The following is a 25,217-nucleotide window of genomic DNA, read 5'->3' as shown; positions in this document are numbered from 1 at the left end:
GAGCAAGAGAGTTGAGCTATGCAAATTAACATTTGTTGCCAATGGAAAAGCTTTATATGTAATGTTTATGCGGTCAATTATGTATTTGGCAAATATACAGTACTTTGCATAAGTCTTGGGCAGGTGTGGAGTAGAGCTGCAGAGTAAAATGCTCTAACCAGTTCATAAGAGGGCCATTAACCCACCTTCATGATCAGCGACATTTTCAGGTCTTATCGTAAATGTGATTTATCGCCTCTATACATTTTTCTCATTTGGATACTCAATTTTTGCCTCAATTTTCATTACCAATGAGGACTTAATTTTTAATTCATTTTTGTATTCCTTTTTGTTCACTGATATTGTGAGAAAATGTAAAAAATAGAAATACATGACTATTTTTCACATCTTATATTTTTTAATTACAACCACACAGAACCACTAAAAACATTTCAAACTGCCTTTCCCTTTCTGGTAAAATTATATTTATGCATTGGACATATTTTTCTATGGGAGTGGGATTAGAAACAGCAATTTAGACTAGCAGTGTTTCTTTTTTTGTTTTTGTTTTGTTTTTTTATTAATGCCTTTTATTTATGCATCATTGCAAGAGTATGAGTGGACTGTCCAAACATATTGTTTATGGGCAGTCCAGAAGTAGTTACAAATAGAAGTGTTAATATATTATTTTTATCAATCAACAAAATGCAAAGTGAAAAAAAGAAAAATAAATAAAAATCAAAGTAATATTTAGTGTGATTCCCACCCTTTGAGTTCAAAACTTTTTGAAGGAACTCTGCAGGAAGGTTGCACAGAACATCTCACAGAACTAACCACAGATCTTCTGCTGATATAAGATTATGCAAATACTTCCGTTTACATATGTATTTCCCAGACACTCGATGATGTTGAGATCATTTGTCTGTGGGGTGATATCATCACTTCCAGGACTCCTTGTTCTTCTTTATGCTGAATATATTTATTAATGACAATGACTTTAAGTTTGGTGCTGTTATTTTTTTACAGAATAAATTTGGAGCCAATCAGAGGCCTTCCTGATGGTATTATGTGATGCATATGTTTTTGCCTGTATATTTCAGCATTGAGGACATCAAGAAATAGACAAAGTAGATGACCACAGACAAAATGGTTGACCAAGGAAACTTAGTGCACCAGATGAAAGATACATCATACTTAGTGGCGTAACTAGAGTTCGATGAGCCCAGGTGCAAAATTTGGACCTGGGCCCATCCACCGGCTTTCCCATGCTCTGCTATACATCTTTTCATCAGCACTCGACTTTCCCATGCTCTACTATACATCTTTCCCTTAGCTCCCAGATTTCCCATGATCTGCTATACATCTTTCCGTAAGCACCTGGCTTTCCCATAATCTGCTATACATTTTTCCCTCAACACCCAGCTTTCCCATCCTCTGCTATACATCTTTACCTCAGCACCAAGCTTTTCCATGCTCTCATCCACATCTTTCCCTCAGCACCCAGCTTTCCCTCCAGGAAAGCTGGGTGCTGAGAGAAAATATATAGAAGAGCATGAGAAATCTGGGTGCTGAGGGAAAGAGCCTCTTTCCTTCAGCAACCAGCTTCTCTATCCCATGCTTGTATCTTGGTCACCCATTTTTGTATATATGTCCCTATCCTTGTATATATGTCCCCATTCTGGTATTACATGGCCCTCATTCTGGTATTATATATCCCCATTCTGGTATAATATGGCCCCCATTCTGGTTTTACATGGCCCTATCCTGGTATTACATGACCACATTCTGGTATGATATAGCCCCATCCTGTTATTACATGGCCCCATCCTGGAACATGCAAGACGTAGCAAGAAAAATACATGCATGACTATGGATGTTTACAAAAAATATATAATGTGATAAATATTAATATGTCTTGTATGATATTAAATGGGGACCATAAGTACAAAATATGGACATAAATAGAACCTGGTGCAATTGGCTAAAAACATTGATACAAACACAAGCAAAGAACAAAAAATGAGAATAAAAAGAGACACCAACACTGATGATGATTTGTAACAAAGACATGAAGGATATACAAATGGCTGAATAACACATCTAAGATAACAAGTGGGATCCAGTAACATACATGTACTGTTTAGAGAAATCTGTCAGGAGACATCTTCACAGAAGACTTGCCCACAAACACTGACATTAAATTAGGCCAAGTGACTCAACTATTTACTAAAACACTATAACTGGGGTACAGAAAATTGGCTTCAGGTTGGTTTTTTGTGTGCCAAGATGTAGATTTCATTCATACCATTTAGAGCTAAATATTACCTATTAATTACTTTTTATTGCATTTTTATGGTGACCTGCGGTGACTCAAAGACAGTAAATCTGGCATCTCTTCCTTTTTTTTCTGTTCAGCATTCAATGTATGTTTTAAATGATTTTATATTTTCATAGACAAGTCTTTTATGTATTTAGTGATACCAGTTATTTTACTTTTTTGTTTATTTTAAAAACTGGGTAAAGGGGGTGATTTAATCTTTTAATCTTATTTTCTAATATGTAAAATATTTTCATTATTTTTCACCTTAGTTTTAGTCCAGCTAATGCACTTTAACTTGTGGTTTGATCACTTATACCAGAGGTGGATAAGCTTCAGCCCACGAGCCGTTTGTGGATAGCAATATCCTTTTCCTTAGCCCTAGGCCAGATTCTGGGTGACTTCAGTAATCAGACCGGTGATCCTTTTGCTGGTCATGGCCCCGCAATTCCTCTATACATAGCAAGTATGCTGTGGTGCATGCAATGGAGAATTACATCATGATGCTAGCAAGTGCCAGGATCAGGATGTGTTTTCCTTGCTGTAGTTGGCATGCGCTGCGCTCCCGTCCCACAATGAAGACAGCAGCCCTAGTGTATCCCATGTGATATATATGCTGCAGCCCCAGCCCCTCCTATGTTATAAATTTGCAGCAGCCCTAGTCTCTCCTATGTGATTGCATACCATATGTTGCATCCCCAGTGTATTGTATGTGATATATGTACCAGCCCAAGCATATCTTATGACATATCTCCAGAATAGGTGTCTTATATGATATATATGCTACAGCTCCATTGTATGTTAAGTGATGTGTATATATGTATATATATGATGTATATATATGATGTATATATATATATAGATGTATATATATGATGATATATATTGTGTATGCTATATGTATATACTAGCTGGAATATCCATTTTTGCCCGGGATAGTAACTGTCTCTCTGTCTCCCACTCTATCTCTCTGTTTAACTCTCCATCTCTGTCTGTCTCTCTGTCTTTCTGTCTCTGTCCCTGTCTGCCTCTGTATCTACTTGTCTGTCCGTTTCTTTCTGTATGTCTCTATCGGTCTCTGTCTCTTTCCCTGTCTGTCTCTGTCTGTCTGACTATCTGTGTGTCTGTCTGTCTCTGTATGTCTGTATCTTTCCCTCTCTGTCTGTTTGTCTCTTTCCCCATCTGCCTTTGTCTGTCTCTCTCTGTCTGTCTTTCTCTGTCTGTCTATCTTTTATCTGTCTGTCTCTTTCCCTGTCTCTTTCCCTGTCTGCCTCTGTCTTTGTCTATCTGTCTCTTTCCCTATCTGTCTCTTTCCGTGTCTGTCTCGGTCTGTCTGTCTCTTTCCTTGTCTGACACTGTCTGCCTATTTCCCTATCTGTCTGTCTCTTTCCCTGTCTACCTCTGTCTGTCTGCCTCTGTCTGTCACTTTTCCTGTGTGTCTTTCCCTGTTTGTCTTCTCAGTCTGTCTCTGTCTGTCAGCTTTTTTTCCCTGTCTGTCTCTGTCTGTTTGTCTCTGTCTCTTTCCCTGTCTACCTCTGTCTGTCTCTTTCCCTGAAAAATGAAAATCAGCTCACCACAAGTGCTTTGTCCTGGGATGAATTTTGTATCCAAAAAAAGTTTCTGTTTGGGAGCTACTATATCTCCCACAGATTACACAAAAAACATTTCAAAAAAATGTTCATATCTAGTGTTGAGCGAGTATGTTTGTCACTACTCGGTACTTGCACGAGTATCACTGTACTCGGGCTACTCGGCGGGGACCGAGTAATCTCGCGATACTCGTGCTGTACTCGTGGTCTTCATCCCTGCATCCCTGGCAGACCACTGCAATGCCACAGCCCTGTTAGTTGTGGAATTGCAGTGATTGGCCGGCCTGCACAGCGTGACCGAGCCTTTATACCGGCGGGTGCGCTGTGCTCTGCACACAGCCATCCAGACAGTCAGTGCAGGGAGAGTGTTGCTGCTTCAGGGAAAGGTTTGCGGCTCTTTATAGTTATTTCCGTAGCAGGGCTGCAAACAGTGTGACCAGAAGTCCTTCTCAGGACTATTGTAGTTGTATACAGGCAGGCAGGGTATAGCCAGGTCGGAGTACAGGAGCAGAGTCCTTCTCAGGACTATTGTTGCTGTATACAGGCAGGGCAGGCAGGGTATAGCCAGGTCGGAATACAGGCTAGTGACCAGAAGAGTCCTTCTCAGGACTATTGTAGCTGTATACAGGCAGGCAGGCAGGGTATATAGCCATTCCTAGTGGTGACCGTATACCAGCCTTCATCATATCTGGGGCTGGTGTACATAGTCTAAAACAGTCCTGATAGTGTCAGACTTCTCAGTAATTGTCACTCCTAAAAAGCTGTTAGGTTCTTAGTGCGTCCGTGCGTGCATTTAAAAACCACACGTGTGTGCCTGTCAGTAGCAACGTACAGGTGCACTTGTGTGCGTTTTGCACAAACTAGTATATAACGCACAAGTCTAGTGAATAATACACGTCAGTCAGCAGTGTCTGATAGTGTCAAACTTCTCAGTAATTGTCGCTCCTAAAAACCTGTTAGGTTCTTAGTGCATCCGTGCTTGCATTTAAAAACCGCACATGTGTGCCTGTTGGTGGCAGCGTACAGGTGCACTTGTGTGCGTTTTGCACAAACTAGTATATAACGCACAAGTCTAGTGAATTATACACGTTAGTCAGCAGTGTTTGATAGTGTCAAACTTCTCAGTAATTGTCGCTCTTAAAAACCTGTTAGGTTTTTAGTGCGTCCGTGCTTGCATTAAAAAACCGCACGTGTGTGCCTGTCGGTGGCAGCGTACAGGTGCACTTGTGTGCGTTTTGCACAAACTTGGATATAACGCACAAGTCTAGTGAATACACGTCAGCAAAGCATTGCAAAATGCGCAAGGGCGTTGGCAACGAACAAGGAAGTGGACGTGATGGTGGTGCAGGCAGAGGCCGAGGTCGTGGGCAAGCTCTAATTTCGCCACAACAAAGGGCCACATCTACTCGCTCGCACGTCCTGTCACAAATTCTTGGGGACCGCAGCAGTACACCGCTCTTGAACCAAGACCAGTGTCAACAGGTTGTTAGTTGGATAGCGGATAATGCTTCCAGTCAGATTGGCACCACCACAAACACTCTGTCTTCCACACGGTCAAGTGTCAGTAGCCGTGATACTGCCCCGCACATTTCAGAACCTGATCCTCTTTCCTACCACCAGGCTGAGTACACGTCCACGGACATTACTGATCCCACACTTGGACACTCGGAAGAGCTGTTCACGTTTCCATTCGCACATTCTGGCCTCTCGCCAGCTCCTGTTGAAGTGGGTCATGAGGAGATCATATGTACAGATGCCAAAATATTTGAGCAGCCACGTTCTCACGAAGTTGGTAACGTGTCTCAACATGGGGTGTGTTACGGGGGGCTGTCTGATAACAAAACCTAAAGGAATATCAGACAGTCAGGGTCCATCGTGCAAGACTCTGCTGCAGACTATGGCAGAGTGCAATACCTCTGTTAAACTCACAGAGGAATATAATTAGTAAATAAGGCAATTCCTCCCTTACTTGGAGGGTGTGTGGAATGGTCTCTTTTAATGATCACAGAGACCAAAGGAGTGAGTGTGAAATGGCACCTACCTAGGTCCGTTCCTCTAGTGGTGCCAGGAGATGGACAGCAGCGTAAGCCGCACAAAGCTCCTACCTGCGTTCGCTCCACTAGGGTGCGAGGACACGAACCACTAGATATGGCACCTGCCTAGGTCCGCTCTTCTAGTGGTGCAAAAGAGACAGACAGCAGCATAAGCCGCACAAAGCTCCTACCTCTGTTCGCTCCCCTAGTGTGCGAGGATACGAACAACTGCCAGATGCAGTATAAGGAACGTTACCCTAGCGGCAACGTCCACTTACGAGTAGAATCACAAGGCCCAGCCGGACCATGTGCCTCAGGCACCTGCCTATGTCCGCTCCACTAAGAGGTAAGGATACGGACTGCAGCCGAAGCTGTAAGGTATAAGAACGCTATCCTGCCGGTAGCGCTCACCTAACATAGACAGAGAGATGCCTAGAGGGATGTGCACAGGGCGTCTACCCTCATGCATGAACCAAGAGGACTGAGCGCCGGGCGGCGTGCATCAGGGTCTTATATAGACTCTGTGCCTCATCCAAGATGGAGGACACCAGAGCCAATCCGCTGCCAGAATGACAGCAATGACGTCACGCTGGCCTATCACCGAGCTAAGCGTCACAAGCATATGACCAGCGACCAATCGGCATGGAAGGTGTCAGAGACATGTGACCACGTGTCACAAGCACATGACCAGAGGCCAATCAGCTTAGAAGGTGTCAGAGACATGTGACCTCATGTCAGCGATGATGTCACCCGCACATGTGCAATGGCTCCAAGATAGGATTTAAGGGGGCTTTACACGGTAGCGATATCGCTAGCAATTTCTAGCGATAGCGACCGTGTAAGTAACCGCCCCCGTCGCGCATTCGATTGTTTGTGATCTCTGCCGTAGCGAACATTATCGCTACGCAGCGTCACACATACTTACCTGGTCGACGGCGTCACTGTGACTGCCGAACAATCCCTCCTTCAAGGGGGAGGAACGTTCGGCATCACAGCGACGTCACCGCAACGTCACTAAGCGGCCGGCCAATCAAAGCAGAGGGGCGGAGATGAGCAGGACGTAACATCCCGCCCACCTCCTTCCTTCCGCATTGGGGCCGGTGGCAGGTAAGGAGACGTTCCTCGCTCATGCGGTGTCACACATAGCGATGTGTGCTGCCGCATGAGCGATGAAGCACAACGCTAAACAACCCTTACCGATTTTTGACTTTGGGACGACCTCTCCATGGTGAACGATTTTCACCATTTTTGAGGTCGCCTAAGGTCGCTGGTAAGTGTCACACGCTGCAATATCGTTAATGACGCCGGATGTGCGTCACTAACAACTTGACCCCGGCGACCAAACATTAACGATATCGTAGCATGTAAAGCCCCCTTTAGTCTCCAGCGCTTGCACATATGCAGTAGCAAGAAATCCGGACATAGTCTCCAGAGCCACAGCAACCGTAACAGTACCTCCCCCTCAAGGGCCCCCCTCCCGGCGACGCAGGTAATCGGCAACTAAGTCGAGAGCATGGACAGCCTCCTCAGGCTCCCAAGAGCGATGTTCCGGGCCATAGCCCTCCCAATCTATCAAGAAGAACCTGCGCCCTCTAACCATCTTAGAACCAACTATGGCTCGTACCTCATAGCTAGAGCGAGAGGAATCAGAGGCAGGAGAGTGCACTTCACGAGCGTGAGGTAAAATAGCCGGCTTTAGCAGTGAAACATGGAATTTGTCATGGATCCTAAGATGGACGGGTAACTTCAATTGGTAGACTACAGGATTTACCTGTTGAAGAACCTCATAAGGACCCAGGAAGCGAGGAGCAAATTTGACAGAGCTCACTCTAAGTTTCACATGGTTTGCAGAGAGCCACACAAAGTCCCCCGGAGAAAAGACAGGAGCCGGGCGACGAAACCGATCGGACACCGTCTTCATACGGTCCTTAGCTGCTTGGATCAACTCTTGAGTCCGATCCCAAACCTCTCTGGCATTAGTTGCCCAGTCGGCCACAAGAGGAGAAGGTGCAGCAGCGGGAAAAGGTACCGGTACCCTAGGGTGTTGCCCATTATTGAGTACGAACGGTGTCTACCCAGTGGCCTCAGCCAGCGAATTGTTAAGGGCAAATTCGGCCCAGGGTAGGAGGGAGGACCAGTTATCATGGTTCTCAGCAACAAAGTGTCGAAGGTATATAATCATGGATTGATTGGTACACTCAACCAAACCATTGGTCTCCGGATGGTATGCCGAAGAGAGATTCAACTCAATTTGCAGAAGGCTACAAAGATCTCGCCAGAAACGGGACGCAAATTGTGGGCCTCTGTCACAAATGATACGATCTGGCATCCCGTGAAGCCTAAAGACATGCTTGAGGAATAGTTTGGCTAGTACCCTGGAAGATGGGATTCTCGATAACGGTACGAGATGAACCATCCGGGAGAAATGGACCGTAATGACCCACACAAATCTATGTCCCTGTGAACACGGAAGATCACCTACAAAGTCCATGCCTACCACCTCCCATGGTCTATCTGGCACTGGTAAAGGATGCAAGAGCCCAGCCGGTCTCTGCCGTAACGGACGGTTGCGAGCACACGAGTAGCAGGAACCGACATATCTCTTAACGTGGCTGGCTAAGTGTGGCCACCAATACCACCTCTCGAGTAACTCTCGTGTCCGTCTAATACCAAAATGCCCACCCACCTTTGAGGTGTGGGCCCACGACAGTATATCATTCTGTCGATCCGGCGGAACAAAGGTCTTGCCCGGTGGGATTTGGTCTAACGTCACAGGGGAGAGCGTATGAAAAACCCTGGAGGGAAGGATAAGACGAGGTTCGTCAATCTCTTCCTGGGTAGAAACCATAGAGCGAGACAGGGCGTCTGCCTTGTTATTCTTACTCCCAGACAGATAGTTGATGGAGAAGTGAAAGCGGGAGAAAAACAAGGACAAGCGGGCTTGGCGAGGATTCAGACGCTGAGCGGTTTGTAAGTACGTCAGATTCTTATGGTCTGTATAGACCTGGAAAGGATGTTTCGCTCCATCCAGCAAGTGACGCCACTCCTCGAAGGCTAATCTCAGGGCGAGCAGTTCCCTATCCCCAATGGTATAGTTTCTCTCTGCCGGTGAAAAGGTTTTAGCAAAGAAGAAACACGGCCTTTTTCTACCTGCCCCGTTCTTTTGATACAAGACCGCACCAGCACCCACTGAAGAGGCATCATCCTCCAAGAGGAAGGGCTTATTCTCATCTGGTCTTTGAAGAACGGGAGCAGTTGAAAAGTGTCTTTTTACTGCCTCAAAAGCCTGGGATGTCTCAGTAGACCAGACTTTTGGATTAGCACCTTTCTTAGTCAAGGCCACCAAAGGGGCCACCAAAGTAGAGAAATGGGGTATGAACTGCCTGTAATAATTGATGAATCCTAAGAAGCGTTGCACCGCCTTCAAGGAATGAGGTTCGGACCATTCCAGAACAGCAGAGAGCTTCGCAGGATCCATAGCCAGACCCTCTTGTGAGATAATGTAACCCAAAAAAGGCAAGGATGACTACTCGAATACACATTTTTCGAGTTTAGCAAACAATGAGTGCTCCCTTAAACGGGAAAGGACACGAACGACATCCTGACGATGAGTCTCCAGATCAGGAGAAAAAATCAGGATGTCGTCCAGATACACCACGACGGAGGATAACAGTAAATCCCTGAACACATCGTTTACGAAGTCCTGAAATACTGCGGGTGCATTACATAAACCAAAAGGCATGACGAGGTATTCATAGTGACCGTCTCGGGTGTTAAAAGCGGTCTTCCATTCGTCACCCTCTCGAATTCGTACCAAGTTATATGCACCCCGCAGATCCAACTTCGTAAAAACCTGAGCTCCCCTCAGTCTGTCAAAGAGCTCCGAAATTAAAGGTAACGGGTATTTGTTCTTTATTGTGATTGCGTTGAGACCCCTGTAATCTATGCAGGGATGCAAATCACCCTCTTTCTTCCGAACAAAGAAAAACCCAGCTCCCGAGGGAGAGACAGACTTCCGAATGAACCCCTTCTCTAAACTCTCTCTTATATAGGTCGACATGGCCTCCGACTCAGGTATTGACAGGGGGTAAACCCTGCCCTTAGGTGGAACCGAACCTGGGATAAGGTCTATGGCACAGTCATACGGCCTATGGGGTGGAAGAACCTCAGCACCCTGTTTGGAGAACACATCAGCGAAATCCAAATGGGGTGTAGGTATGGGAGAGAGATCAGTTGATGCAACCGCCACATCCTTAGGTGGTAAGGGAAGACATCGGGACTGACATTTCGAACCCCAACTAATAATGCTGTCGGACTCCCAGTCAATTAGAGGAGCATGGGTCCGAAGCCATGGGAGACCCAGAAGAACGTCGTCTATACCCTCAGGCAAAACAAGAAAAGAAATCTCCTCTATGTGACCCTGAGACAGGGAAAGGTGCAAGGGAACTGTCCTCAATGTAATGGAGTCAGACAACATAGTGCCATTAACAACACGGACAGGAATAGGTGCCTCTAACATGATAGAGGGAATATTGTGTCTCTTTACAAATCCTGAGGACACAAAAGTCCCGTCAGCTCCGGAATCCACAAAAGCCATAATAGGCCATGTATTCTCAGAGAATGAGAGCTGACCTGGGATACTACACTTAGAGGGTGCAGAAGACGTCTCTAGTAACCCCCCTCTAATGGTTACTAGGCCTGGGAGTTTCCCTGACGGCTAGGACACTTGTTGGCATAGTGCCCAGCCTGACGACATACGTAACATATAGGAGGACCAGACTTGCGTAGTCTGGAGGACGTATGACCTAACTCCATAGGAGTGGGAGATGTTTCAGATGCTGAGGAAGATGGTAGTGGACCCTCAACAACTGGAATAGCCCAATGCTTAGGGTGTGAGAAAGAGACCTCGAGTCTACGTTCCCTATGGCGTACGTCGATCCTCGTTGCTACTGTGATCAAGTCCTCCAGAGAAGCAGGGACCTCACGAGTAGCAAGAGCATCCTTGACATAGCCTGCCAACCCCCTCCAGAAGATAGGAATCAACACTAGAGATGAGCGAACCGGTCCCGGTTCGGCTCGAGGCGGTTCGCCGAACGGGGGGTCTGGCTCGAGTTCGGCTCGTCGAACGTTCGACGAACCGAACTCGAGCCCATAGGAAACAATGGCAGGCAATCACAAACACAGTAAAACACCTAGAAAACACCCTCAAAGGTGTCCAAAAGGTGACAAACAACTCACAACACAACACAAACACATGGGAAAGTGACAAGGACATGTACTCATGCGAAAACAAAACAGCTGGACAAGGAAAAAGAGGAGGACACACAGATATAGGCATGGCACGCCCTTCTAAAGTCATGTAAAACACCGCAAGGTGACTCCAAGCGGAGTCTCCCTTTTTTCCAAAAATTGGGCCCCACACACCCACCCCTTCAGTGGCAGCAGTTGTGCCCCAGTTGTACACTTCACAGCTAGATTTGCATCAAGCACATTCAAAAATACGCCATTCTTATCCGTCCCCAGGATGACACCGGGGTAGGTAGCAAAGTCTTTCCTGATCCCAGCTCTGTTCATCTTGGCTTCTTTTAAAAACACAGCAAGCAAGGGTTACTCCAAGCGGAGTCTCCCTTTTTTCCAAAAATTGGGCCCCACACACACCCACCCCTTCAGTGGCAGCACTTGGGCCCCAGTTGTACACTTCACAGCTAGATTTGCATCAAGCACATTCAAAAATACGCTATTCTTAACCGTCCCCAGGATGACACCGGGGTAGGTAGCAAAGTCTTTCCTTATCCCAGCTCTGTTCATCTTGGCTTCTTTTAAAAACACAGCAAGCAAGGGTTACTCCAAGCGGAGTCTCCCTTTTTTCCAAAAATTGGGCCACACAGACACCCACCCCATCAGTGGCAGCACTTGGGCCCTAGTTGCAAACAGGATGTTTTGATTTGCATCAAGCACATTCAAAAATACGCTATTCTTAGCCGTCCCCAGGATGACACCGGGGTAGGTAGCAAAGTCTTTCCTGATCCCAGCTCTGTTCATCTTGGCTTCTTTTAAAAACACAGCAAGCAAGGGTTACTCCAAGCGGAGTCTCCCTTTTTTCCAAAAATTGGGCCACACAGACACCCACCCCATCAGTGGCAGCACTTGGGCCCTAGTTGCAAACAGGATGTTTTGATTTGCATCAAGCACATTCAAAAATACGCTATTCTTAGCCGTCCCCAGGATGACACTGGGGTAGGTAGCAAAGTCTTTGCTGACCCATGACTTGTTCATCTTGGCTTCTTTTAAAAACAATGTAAGCAAGGGTTACTCCAAGCGGAGTCTCCCCTTTTTTCCAAAAATTGGGCCCCACACACACCCACCCATTCAGTGGCAGCAGTTGTGCCCCAGTTGTACACTTCACAGCTAGATTTGCATCAAGCACATTCAAAAATACGCCATTCTTATCCGTCCCCAGGATGACACCGGGGTAGGTAGCAAAGTCTTTCCTGATCCCAGCTCTGTTCATCTTGGCTTCTTTTAAAAACACAGCAAGCAAGGGTTACTCCAAGCGGAGTCTCCCTTTTTTCCAAAAATTGGGCCACACAGACACCCACCCCATCAGTGGCAGCACTTGGGCCCTAGTTGCAAACAGGATGTTTTGATTTGCATCAAGCACATTCAAAAATACGCTATTCTTAGCCGTCCCCAGGATGACACCGGGGTAGGTAGCAAAGTCTTTGCTGACCCATGACTTGTTCATCTTGGCTTCTTTTAAAAACAATGTAAGCAAGGGTTACTCCAAGCGGAGTCTCCCTTTTTTCCAAAAATTGGGCCACACAGACACCCACCCCATCAGTGGCAGCACTTGGGCCCTAGTTGCAAACAGGATGTTTTGATTTGCATCAAGCACATTCAAAAATACGCTATTCTTAGCCGTCCACAGGATGACACCGGGGTAGGTAGCAAAGTCTTTCCTGATCCCAGCTCTGTTCATCTTGGCTTCTTTTAAAAACACAGCAAGCAAGGGTTACTCCAAGCGGAGTCTCCCTTTTTTCCAAAAATTGGGCCACACAGACACCCACCCCATCAGTGGCAGCACTTGGGCCCTAGTTGCAAACAGGATGTTTTGATTTGCATCAAGCACATTCAAAAATACGCTATTCTTAGCCGTCCACAGGATGACACCGGGGTAGGTAGCAAAGTCTTTCCTGATCCCAGCTCTGTTCATCTTGGCTTCTTTTAAAAACACAGCAAGCAAGGGTTACTCCAAGCGGAGTCTCCCTTTTTTCCAAAAATTGGGCCACACAGACACCCACCCCATCAGTGGCAGCACTTGGGCCCTAGTTGCAAACAGGATGTTTTGATTTGCATCAAGCACATTCAAAAATACGCTATTCTTAGCCGTCCCCAGGATGACACTGGGGTAGGTAGCAAAGTCTTTGCTGACCCATGACTTGTTCATCTTGGCTTCTTTTAAAAACAATGTAAGCAAGGGTTACTCCAAGCGGAGTCTCCCCTTTTTTCCAAAAATTGGGCCCCACACACACCCACCCATTCAGTGGCAGCAGTTGTGCCCCAGTTGTACACTTCACAGCTAGATTTGCATCAAGCACATTCAAAAATACGCCATTCTTATCCGTCCCCAGGATGACACCGGGGTAGGTAGCAAAGTCTTTCCTGATCCCAGCTCTGTTCATCTTGGCTTCTTTTAAAAACACAGCAAGCAAGGGTTACTCCAAGCGGAGTCTCCCTTTTTTCCAAAAATTGGGCCACACAGACACCCACCCCATCAGTGGCAGCACTTGGGCCCTAGTTGCAAACAGGATGTTTTGATTTGCATCAAGCACATTCAAAAATACGCTATTCTTAGCCGTCCACAGGATGACACCGGGGTAGGTAGCAAAGTCTTTCCTGATCCCAGCTCTGTTCATCTTGGCTTCTTTTAAAAACACAGCAAGCAAGGGTTACTCCAAGCGGAGTCTCCCTTTTTTCCAAAAATTGGGCCACACAGACACCCACCCCATCAGTGGCAGCACTTGGGCCCTAGTTGCAAACAGGATGTTTTGATTTGCATCAAGCACATTCAAAAATACGCTATTCTTAGCCGTCCCCAGGATGACACTGGGGTAGGTAGCAAAGTCTTTGCTGACCCATGACTTGTTCATCTTGGCTTCTTTTAAAAACAATGTAAGCAAGGGTTACTCCAAGCGGAGTCTCCCCTTTTTTCCAAAAATTGGGCCCCACACACACCCACCCATTCAGTGGCAGCAGTTGTGCCCCAGTTGTACACTTCACAGCTAGATTTGCATCAAGCACATTCAAAAATACGCCATTCTTATCCGTCCCCAGGATGACACCGGGGTAGGTAGCAAAGTCTTTCCTGATCCCAGCTCTGTTCATCTTGGCTTCTTTTAAAAACACAGCAAGCAAGGGTTACTCCAAGCGGAGTCTCCCTTTTTTCCAAAAATTGGGCCACACAGACACCCACCCCATCAGTGGCAGCACTTGGGCCCTAGTTGCAAACAGGATGTTTTGATTTGCATCAAGCACATTCAAAAATACGCTATTCTTAGCCGTCCACAGGATGACACCGGGGTAGGTAGCAAAGTCTTTCCTGATCCCAGCTCTGTTCATCTTGGCTTCTTTTAAAAACACAGCAAGCAAGGGTTACTCCAAGCGGAGTCTCCCTTTTTTCCAAAAATTGGGCCACACAGACACCCACCCCATCAGTGGCAGCACTTGGGCCCTAGTTGCAAACAGGATGTTTTGATTTGCATCAAGCACATTCAAAAATACGCTATTCTTAGCCGTCCACAGGATGACACCGGGGTAGGTAGCAAAGTCTTTCCTGATCCCAGCTCTGTTCATCTTGGCTTCTTTTAAAAACACAGCAAGCAAGGGTTACTCCAAGCGGAGTCTCCCTTTTTTCCAAAAATTGGGCCACACAGACACCCACCCCATCAGTGGCAGCACTTGGGCCCTAGTTGCAAACAGGATGTTTTGATTTGCATCAAGCACATTCCAAATCCACAAGCATTTACTCTCCCCAGGATGACACAGGGGTAGTAAATTCCTTCTGGATCCATGACTTGTTCATTTTGATGAACGTCAGTCTGTCCACATTGTCACTGGACAGACGCGTGCGCTTATCTGTCAGCACACACCCAGCAGCACTGAATACACGTTCAGAGACAACGCTGGCAGCTGGACACGACAAAATCTCCAAGGCGTAAGTTGCGAGCTCTGGCCATTTTTGTAGGTTTGAAGCCCAAAAGGAGCAAGGCTCCAGTTGCACAGTCATGGCATCGATGTTCATTTGGAGATACTCCTGTATCATCCTCTCCAGCCGTTGACTATGTGTCAGACTTGTTGTCTCTGGTGGCCTTGCAAAAGAGGGTCTAAAAAAATTATGAAAAGATTCCATAAAATTGCTGTTACCGGCACCAGAAAAGGTCCTACTGGTACGGGTAGACTGTTGAAGATGACGAGACCGTCCCATGTTTGTCAAGTTACAACTGGGAGATTCACTCCCTGCACCTGCACGGTTGTTTGGTGGAAAAGCCGAGCTAAGATCTAGTAACAGCTTCTGCTGATACTCCTGCATACGTGCGTCCCTTTCTATGGCTGGAATTATGTCACAAAATTTGGACTTGTACCGGGGATCTAATAGTGTGGCAATCCAGTAGTCATCATCACTTCTAATTTTGACAATACGACTGTCATGTTGGAGGTAGTGCAACAAAAAGGCACTCATGTGTCTTGCGCAGCCATGCGGACCAAGTCCATGCTGTGTTTGTGGCATAGAGGTGCTACCCGTTCTTTCTTCCTCTGACATCTGACCCCAACCTCTTTCAACTGAAATTTGACCAAGGTCTCCCTCATCCGCTGAGTCTTCCATGTCCATGGACAGTTCGTCCTCCATTTCTTCATGTTCTCCTGCACCTTGCTCAACATTTCGCCTGCTACTATGCGCCCTTGTCGATCCCTGTCCCCCATGGTCCCATGCCTGCTGCGTTGGTGATGATGAACGTCTGGACCTTCGTGATGTTGTTGTCCCTTGCGCATATGAATCCTCCTGTAGTTCCTCCCCTTCATGTTGTCCCACCCCCTGACTCCGAATAGTGTTTAGCGTGTGCTCCAGCATGTAAATGACTGGAATCGTCATGCTGATAATGGCATTGTCAGAGCTAAACATATTCGTCGCCATGTCGAAACTGTGCAGAAGGGTGCATAGGTCCTTGATCTGAGACCACTCCATCAGGGTGATCTGCCCCACCTCTGCATCTCGTTGGCCCAGGCTATACGTCATGACGTATTGCACCAGGGCTCTGCGGTGCTGCCACAGTCGCTGTAACATGTGGAGAGTTGAATTCCAGCGTGTCGCCACATCGCATTTCAGGCGATGAACCGGCAGGCCGAAAGACTTCTGGAGCGATGCAAGTCGCTCTGCTGCGGCGCTTGAACGGCGGAAGTGAGCTGACAGTTTTCGTGCCCTGTTCAGAAGGCCATCTAGGCCGGGATAGTGTGTTAAAAATTGCTGCACGACAAGGTTCAACACGTGAGCCATACAAGGTACGTGTGTCACCTTGCCCAGGCGAAGTGCCGCACCCAGGTTTGCAGCATTGTCGCACACGGCCTTACCAGGCTGCAGTTTGAGTGGAGACAACCATTTATTAAACTCGGACCGCAAAGCTGACCACAACTCCTCAGCTGTGTGACTCTTATTACCAAGACATGTCAAGCTAAAGACCGCCTGATGCCGTTGCGCTCTGCTGCCAGCATAGTAATGAGGGGTGCGTGATTCCTTCTGCGCAGTGAGAACGCTGGTGGCCTGACCAGGCAGGCTTGGGGCGGAGGTGGAGGACCCAGATGAGGTGGAGGATGCAGAAGCAGTGGCGGAACTTGGACAGACAGAGGATTGACACACAAGTCGTGGGGACGGCAAGACTTGTGCAGCAGACCCTTCACCATCTATCACCATAGTTACCCAGTGCCCAGTCAGCGACATGTAACGTCCCTGTCCATGCTTACTGGTCCAAGTATCGGTGGTGAAATGCACCCGTTCACACACAGAGTTTCTCAAGGAAGCGGTGATGTTGTGTGCGACATGCTGGTGTAGCGCGGGCACACCTTTCTTAGAGAAGTAGTGGCGACTAGGCATCTGGTACTGGGGCACAGCGACAGACATAAGGTCTCTAAAATCCTGTGTGTCCACTAGGCGGAAAGGCAGCATTTCGGTAGCCAACAGCTTACAGAGGGATAGAGTCAACCTCTTAGCTTTGTCATGGGTCGGAGGAAGTGGCCTTTTATTTGACCACATCTGAGGGACAGAGATCTGGCTGCTGTGTGTAGACGGTGTTGAGTAGGGTGTCCCTTGAAAAATGCAGGTTTGTGAGGAAAGTGCAGGCGGAGACATGATGTTGCCTTCATCCAACGTTGGTGCTATCGATGTCTGAGAGAGCTGTACACACTCACTTGTTTCCCCTTCCAAACCAACTGACGACCTTACAAGCAAACTGCCTGTTGCGGTTACAGTGGTGGAAGTTTTGCGTGGAAAAACAGGTGTGGCAGCTGTCCCCACAGTCCTAGAAGATGAAGAGCGCGCGGATGCAGTGGAAGGGGCGGGCGGTGGATGGTTCGCTCCACTAGGCCGCATTGCAGCACGGTGAGCTTCCCACCGGGACTTATGATATTTAGTCATGTGACGATTCATGGAAGAAGTTGTCAAACTGCTGAGGTTTTGACCTCTACTAACAGAATCATGACAAATGTTACATATCACATGAGTTGGGCGATCTTTTTCGATGTGAAAAAAGGACCAGGCTAGGCAAGGCTTAGAGGCCATGCGACCTGTTGATCCACCCCGAATAATGCTCATAGGCAGAGTGGTGGCTGAGGATGCAGTTGTAGACGTGCTACCAGTGCTCCGACTCTGTCCAGGAAGGCGCAAGGTAACTTCGTCGTCGGTTGCATCCTCCTCCACCGCCTCTGTTGACCTCCTCGAGTGCCTGACTGGGGGTTGACAGTAGGTGGGATCTAGAACGTCATCATCAATTGTTGTGTTTGCACTCCCCTCCCCCTCAGACCGAGCCTCTTCTTGCCCTGACGGAATATTTAAGTTGTCATCCCAATCGGGTATCTGCGTCTCATCTTCATCAGTATGTTCCTCATTGTCTATAACCACAGGTGTTACAGTTTGTGACAAAGGGTCAACATTATGCTCAGAAACTTGGTCCTCACGGCCTGAATCTGAGTCACAAAGGTTCTGGGCATCACTGCAGACCATTTCCTGTTCTGTACTCACTGTAGCTTGGGAGCAGACCTCTGATTCCCAGGCTATAGTGTGACTGAACAGCTCTGCAGACTCAGCCATCTCAGTTCCACCATACTGTGCAGGGCTGATGGAGACTTCAGAGCTGGGAGAAAGCAAGTTTGATTGGGATGACAACTCAGAGGACTGGTGTTTTTTGGATGCGGTACTTGAAGTGGCAGAGAGGGCACTTGTTGGACCACTTGAGATCCATTCAAGCATTTTCCTTTTTTGCCCATCATCTACCTTTGTTCCTGTTGTTCGTGTCCGTAACAAAGGGAGCACATCGGATTGTCCACGGTAAGTAGTAGACATCTTACTTTTGCTGGTAGATGGTCTATCTTCAGCAGATGATAATGGAGCTTTGCCACCTTCCCCACGGACAAAACCTTTTTTGCCTTTTCCACCACGCCTCTTCCCCTTTCCACCAGCATCTGTCATTTTGCCACTCATGTTGATTGCGACAAGATTGTGGACTGAAAATGTGGTAGTAAAAATTGAGAGGTGGTGAAGATTGCAGTGGTGGTCTAGCTTTATTAACAGCAGAATAATAAAGAATAAATATCCCTGACAATGCAACTTAGTTATAATTAGTTGGAGTGTGCAACGCAGGCAGACGTGCTGCAAATGTCTTTGCACTAGTGGGACTATAGCAAAGTCCAATAGCCACGTATAGGATGCCACTAGGTACACTGAGTGTTTGCTAGTATAATGGCTTGGTTAGAATGAGTTGTAGTGTGCAACGCAGGCAGACGCGCTCTGCAAATGTCTTTGCACTAGTGGGACTATAGCAAAGTCCAATAGCCACGTATAGGATGCCACTAGGTACACTGAGTGTTTGCTAGTATAATGGCTTGGTTAGAATGAGTTGTAGTGTGCAACGCAGGCAGACGCGCTCTGCAAATGTCTTTGCACTAGTGGGACTATAGCAAAGTCCAATAGCCACGTATAGGATGCCACTAGGTACACTGAGTGTTTGCTAGTATAATGGCTTGGTTAGAATGAGTTGTAGTGTGCAACGCAGGCAGACGCGCTCTGCAAATGTCTTTGCACTAGTGGGACTATAGCAAAGTCCAATAGCCACGTATAGGATGCCACTAGGTACACTGAGTGTTTGCTAGTATAATGGCTTGGTTAGAATGAGTTGTAGTGTGCAACGCAGGCAGACGCGCTCTGCAAATGTCTTTGCACTAGTGGGACTATAGCAAAGTCCAATAGCCACGTATAGGATGCCACTAGGTACACTGAGTGTTTGCTAGTATAATGGCTTGGTTAGAATGAGTTGTAGTGTGCAACGCAGGCAGACGCGCTCTGCAAATGTCTTTGCACTAGTGGGACTATAGCAAAGTCCAATAGCCACGTATAGGATGCCACTAGGTACACTGAGTGTTTGCTAGTATAATGGCTTGGTTAGAATGAGTTGTAGTGTGCAACGCAGGCAGACGCGCTCTGCAAATGTCTTTGCACTAGTGGGACTATAGCAAAGTCCAATAGCCACGTATAGGATGCCACTAGGTACACTGAGTGTTTGCTAGTATAATGGCTTGGTTAGAATGAGTTGTAGTGTGCAACGCAGGCAGACGCGCTCTGCAAATGTCTTTGCACTAGTGGGACTATAGCAAAGTCCAATAGCCACGTATAGGATGCCACTAGGTACACTGAGTGTTTGCTAGTATAATGGCTTGGTTAGAATGAGTTGTAGTGTGCAACGCAGGCAGACGCGCTCTGCAAATGTCTTTGCACTAGTGGGACTATAGCAAAGTCCAATAGCCACGTATAGGATGCCACTAGGTACACTGAGTGTTTGCTAGTATAATGGCTTGGTTAGAATGAGTTGTAGTGTGCAACGCAGGCAGACGCGCTCTGCAAATGTCTTTGCACTAGTGGGACTATAGCAAAGTCCAATAGCCACGTATAGGATGCCACTAGGTACACTGAGTGTTTGCTAGTATAATGGCTTGGTTAGAATGAGTTGTAGTGTGCAACGCAGGCAGACGCGCTCTGCAAATGTCTTTGCACTAGTGGGACTATAGCAAAGTCCAATAGCCACGTATAGGATGCCACTAGGTACACTGAGTGTTTGCTAGTATAATGGCTTGGTTAGAATGAGTTGTAGTGTGCAACGCAGGCAGACGCGCTCTGCAAATGTCTTTGCACTAGTGGGACTATAGCAAAGTCCAATAGCCACGTATAGGATGCCACTAGGTACACTGAGTGTTTGCTAGTATAATGGCTTGGTTAGAATGAGTTGTAGTGTGCAACGCAGGCAGACGCGCTCTGCAAATGTCTTTGCACTAGTGGGACTATAGCAAAGTCCAATAGCCACGTATAGGATGCCACTAGGTACACTGAGTGTTTGCTAGTATAATGGCTTGGTTAGAATGAGTTGTACTGTGCAACGCAGGCAGACGCGCTCTGCAAATGTCTTTGCACTAGTGGGACTATAGCAAAGTCCAATAGCCACGTATAGGATGCCACTAGGTACACTGAGTGTTTGCTAGTATAATGGCTTGGTTAGAATGAGTTGTAGTGTGCAACGCAGGCAGACGCGCTCTGCAAATGTCTTTGCACTAGTGGGACTATAGCAAAGTCCAATAGCCACGTATAGGATGCCACTAGGTACACTGAGTGTTTGCTAGTATAATGGCTTGGTTAGAATGAGTTGTAGTGTGCAACGCAGGCAGACGCGCTCTGCAAATGTCTTTGCACTAGTGGGACTATAGCAAAGTCCAATAGCCACGTATAGGATGCCACTAGGTACACTGAGTGTTTGCTAGTATAATGGCTTGGTTAGAATGAGTTGTAGTGTGCAACGCAGGCAGACGCGCTCTGCAAATGTCTTTGCACTAGTGGGACTATAGCAAAGTCCAATAGCCACGTATAGGATGCCACTAGGTACACTGAGTGTTTGCTAGTATAATGGCTTGGTTAGAATGAGTTGTACTGTGCAACGCAGGCAGACGCGCTCTGCAAATGTCTTTGCACTAGTGGGACTATAGCAAAGTCCAATAGCCACGTATAGGATGCCACTAGGTACACTGAGTGTTTGCTAGTATAATGGCTTGGTTAGAATGAGTTGTAGTGTGCAACGCAGGCAGACGCGCTCTGCAAATGTCTTTGCACTAGTGGGACTATAGCAAAGTCCAATAGCCACGTATAGGATGCCACTAGGTACACTGAGTGTTTGCTAGTATAATGGCTTGGTTAGAATGAGTTGTAGTGTGCAACGCAGGCAGACGCGCTCTGCAAATGTCTTTGCACTAGTGGGACTATAGCAAAGTCCAATAGCCACGTATAGGATGCCACTAGGTACACTGAGTGTTTGCTAGTATAATGGCTTGGTTAGAATGAGTTGTACTGTGCAACGCAGGCAGACGCGCTCTGCAAATGTCTTTGCACTAGTGGGACTATAGCAAAGTCCAATAGCCACGTATAGGATGCCACTAGGTACACTGAGTGTTTGCTAGTATAATGGCTTGGTTAGAATGAGTTGTAGTGTGCAACGCAGGCAGACGCGCTCTGCAAATGTCTTTGCACTAGTGGGACTATAGCAAAGTCCAATAGCCACGTATAGGATGCCACTAGGTACACTGAGTGTTTGCTAGTATAATGGCTTGGTTAGAATGAGTTGTAGTGTGCAACGCAGGCAGACGCGCTCTGCAAATGTCTTTGCACTAGTGGGACTATAGCAAAGTCCAATAGCCACGTATAGGATGCCACTAGGTACACTGAGTGTTTGCTAGTATAATGGCTTGGTTAGAATGAGTTGTAGTGTGCAATGCAGGCAGACGCGCTCTGCAAATGTCTTTGCACTAGTGGGACTATAGCAAAGTCCAATAGCCACGTATAGGATGCCACTAGGTACACTGAGTGTTTGCTAGTATAATGGCTTAGTTATCAGTTGGAGTGTGCAGAGGACAAGAGGGTACAGTGGCAGGATTGTGGTGCTCTGGGTAGAGGAATGGAAGACTGCCTTTCTATTCCCTCCTAATGGTGAAATGCAGGTAGGAAATCCCTGACCTGGGCTACACAGACGCTGTTGCTGTTTGCAGGACCTGTCACCTATGGCTCTCTGACCCTGCCGGTTGGAGCCCTTAAAAGGACTGCTATAAAGTGCTCTCCCTAAGCTGTCTAACGCTGTGTATGCAGCGCATACAGCTGTATCGGCTATAGGACTCAGGAAGACGGAGCTGCGACAGTGATGTCTGACACCAAAGACGCAGAAGGCAGATAATGGCGTCCGTGAAGAAAATGTCCGGTTTTATAATGCAGGGACATGTGACATGCAGATCCTATCACACATGCCGTTGCTTCTCTGGCTCAAAGTCCACTTAGCTGTGTGTGTGTCTGGGATTGGCTGACATGCTGGCCCGCCCCACAAGACGCGCGCACTTAGGGAAGGAAGACAAGAAAAAAAAAAAAAAAAAATGGCGATCGCCATTATAGAAACAGCAGTGATCTGAAGGCGCTGTTCACGCACACTATACACTGAAATGTGATAATAGTTTGATTCACAGAGTGACTTACACTATTACAGCAGAAACCAAGCTATGATTTAGCTGTTTTTTGGCTGCTAGAACCGTTCTCGAACGTTTCTAGAACTACCGAGCTTTTGCAAAAAGCTCGAGTTCTAGTTCGATCTAGAACATGCCCCAAAATCACTCGAGCCGCGAACTGGAGAACCACGAACCACGAACCGCGCTCAACTCTAATCAACACCTTCTCTGGCCAATATAGTTCTGCCACCAGAGTTCTAAAAGCAATGGCATAAGAACTAGTGGATAACGAACCCTGAGATAGATCTAACAGTCTCAGGGCCACATCATGGGTAACCTGCGGACCCATGAATACCGCCTTAAGAGCATCAAGAAAGTCTTGATGTCTCAGAGTAACCACATCAGAGCGCTCCCATAGGGGAGTTGCCCATTCTAAGGCTTTGTCCTGAAGTAAGGAGATGATAAAGCCTACTGTGGACTGTTATGACGAGGCTGGTGATGTGCTGAATCCTGACTGGCTGGCCCAGGACGTCACGAACCCTGATTGAGTCACGCCCGTCTCGCGCCCGCCCTTGGGTGGAGCTACACCTCCTTAAAAGCTCCCCCTGCCATCATGGCGGTGCGCGACCGTCCTTCTATGTTTGGATGTCTGGCAGCGTGCTGCCACGCCACTGTACAGACGTCATTGTCTTTCGTGGGCTTTGCCCTTGCTGCTCAGGCAGCACCTGGTTTGCAGGTCTTGCCCCTGCCTTGCTGCTCCGGCAGTATCTCCTTCAACAGGCCGTGTTCCTGTCCCAGGTGAGCTCCTCGAGTCTCCACCGGACTCACCTGGTTATTGAAAGCACACGTGCGTGGGCACCTCTGTGCTACCCTCGTGCCATATCCTGTGACTCCCGCTGGCACACGTGCGTAGGCACCTCTGTGCGTCCCCGTGCAACAGGTACACCGTACGAGAAGCCCCGAGCCATACAACCCTCACGGGTTAGGGCGGACCGGTGTACATAGATCGTCTGTGACGTTCCAGACGATCACTAGTAGCAACCCGCTCACTCTTTCCTGACCATAGCAGCGGTCCCTTACACCGCACAGTGGACCTTGACCGGCGGAAGCTGTCCATTTCCCATCTTGGCACGCTTCCCCGGGTCCCCCTCGTAACATTACGGTCGCGCCAAAGGTCTGGCTATGGCGGAAGAGCAGCAGCAGTTGCTGCGTTATGTGCAGCAGTTGGAGTCACGATTGGCAGCAGTGGAGCGGTCTTCCCCCAATAAGGCTGCTCTAGCAACAGTCGCCACCCAGGCGGCTACTCAGGCGGTGGAATTGTGCGGAAGGTCGCCTCGCCTTGCGCTCCCAGAGCGCTTCAGCGGGGACAGCTCTGAGTGCCGTGGTTTCATAAACCAGGTTACCACCTACTTGGAGTTGTCCGCGACTGATTACGCTACTGAAAAGGCGAAGGTAGCCTTCGTCCAGTCCCTGCTCACAGGGAAAGCGCTAAAGTGGTCCACGCCGTTGTGGGAGCGCGGAGATCGGGTGGTGAATCACCTTCCAGTTTATCTTGAGGCCATGAGAAAGGTGTTCCTCGGGCCTCAAGTCACCCACGACTCCGCGCTGCGGCTCCTACGCCTTCGGCAAAGGTCCACTTCAGTCGGGGACTTTGCAGTACAATTCAGGACACTCGCCGCAGAGCTGGACTGGCCAGATAAAGTCCTGGTCCCTGTGTTCTGGGAGGGTCTGGCAGGGTTCGTCAAAGACGCGCTGGCCACGCGTGACGTGCCGACCACCTTAGAGGCCTTGATTCGGCTTGCCTCTCGCATAGACATCCGCCACGCGGAGCGGAGGCTCGAGGTCTCTTCGGCACCCACGTCTTCCTGGTCTACAGAGCCTCTGACTTCCCTTCCCCACCAGACCGGTCTCCCAGCCAGCTCTATTGACGATTCTGTGGAGACCATGGAAATCTCCACAGTGGTCTCCTCTACCACAGGTTCTCGGCCGTCGGTCGATTGCTTTACCTGTGGGCAGAGGGGACATGTAGACACCCGATGTTCGAAACCATCGGAAGAAACATAGTGTCTTGTTCCATCTCCGGTCAGCGTGAGGAGGGTCACTTCCGTTTCCCTAGACCAGGTGCAACCTGGTAAGACCCTCATTCCCCCTGACCCACGGAATGATGTGCTGTCATGGGATCGTGCTTCCAAAAGCAGGGGTCACTTCAGGGTCGACAGGACCAGAGACCCTGCGGTCAGGCATTATTGGGGGCCGGCGGTAGCTGAGGATGTACAGAAGAATATGGGAGTCCGTACGTCGTGTGCGTATAATATACCAATCAGGCGGAGGCCTGCGGGTCTTCCATATCCTGTGCCATCTTTCGCACCTGGTGACCTAGTGTGGCTGTCTTCTAAACATATTAACCTTCCGGTACAGACAGCCGAGTTTGCTCCTAGGTACCTTGGCCCGTTTACAGTAATAGAGCAGGTAACCCCGGTAACATATCGACTCCAGCTCCCTCCGCGC

General features: G+C 47.9%; 1 protein-coding gene across 1 annotated transcript in view; it reads right to left on the bottom strand.

Moving 5' to 3' along the window:
• SUGCT (succinyl-CoA:glutarate-CoA transferase) overlaps nucleotides 1-25,217 on the bottom strand; it is a 1,764,969-nt gene that overhangs the window by 920,157 nt on the left and 819,595 nt on the right. The window lies entirely within an intron of this gene.

This window comes from Anomaloglossus baeobatrachus, chromosome 6, assembly GCF_048569485.1.
Source record: "Anomaloglossus baeobatrachus isolate aAnoBae1 chromosome 6, aAnoBae1.hap1, whole genome shotgun sequence".
In the NCBI taxonomy this organism is placed as follows: Eukaryota; Metazoa; Chordata; class Amphibia; order Anura; family Aromobatidae; genus Anomaloglossus; species Anomaloglossus baeobatrachus.
The sequence above is the reverse complement of the archived record's forward strand: the minus strand, read 5'-3'. Positions and strand labels throughout refer to the sequence as shown.